Source organism: Penaeus monodon, chromosome 31 (assembly GCF_015228065.2).
Source record: "Penaeus monodon isolate SGIC_2016 chromosome 31, NSTDA_Pmon_1, whole genome shotgun sequence".
Lineage (NCBI taxonomy): Eukaryota > Metazoa > Arthropoda > Malacostraca > Decapoda > Penaeidae > Penaeus > Penaeus monodon.
Window position 1 is genome coordinate 25,478,480 of NC_051416.1, and position 850 is coordinate 25,479,329.

Sequence of the window (850 nt, forward strand, 5' to 3'; positions counted from 1 at the left end):
CACCTGAGTCCAATGTGTGAGTAGATTACCATCACAAATAGCAATGGTACCATATAAATACACCATAAATTATTCTAGAGGTTTTGCCATTTACAGAGCAGAACAGTTCAGCAGGTATTAGTATACCACTACATATATTACAGATGCCAGTCATGTGATAGACAGTCTATTTCATCCACGGTAGAAGCAGTGACATACACTTTCTTCTTCTTCATCTTAAAAAGGTGTTCAGCGTTTGTTCATAAGTCGCCTGTCGTGATTAAAGATAAAAGTTACTAATTACTCGAAGGCGATTATTTATTTTCTTTTTCCTTTTTTTTTCACGACATTAGAATAAAAAAGGTCTCTTTCACCAATCACTTCCCAATGCTCTTTTTTACATCTATATCCCCTGTTATTTACTCACTCGTAATGCACATTATTCTAAAGACTTATGAAAACGAATTATTTTTGTTAATATGCCTGTGTTGGGACATCACTACTTCCGATAAAGTGATCATCGTGTATATTGTCAACACTTCTTTTTGTTTTATTTCTTGTTACTGAAGACATGACGAGAGCCTTGATTTTACAAGGGAAAAGAGACCTAGTTCGGGAGCTTCTCTCAGTGACCAAAGAGACAACATCTTTTTGACAAACAGACGAAGTTGAGGTCCCTTCATCGCTTGTCTTAAATAATCGCGTGTTTTGCCTCTTTTTGGACACCATTATCTCTTTAGCACTTTTTGCCGGATTGCTTCCCAGCGCTCGCCCACGCTCTCCGGAAGCCGCAGACGACCCGCTTTGTCATCCGGACACACCAACACATATATTTTTTTTTCTTCGGGTGAGAATCAAAGAATGCGATTAT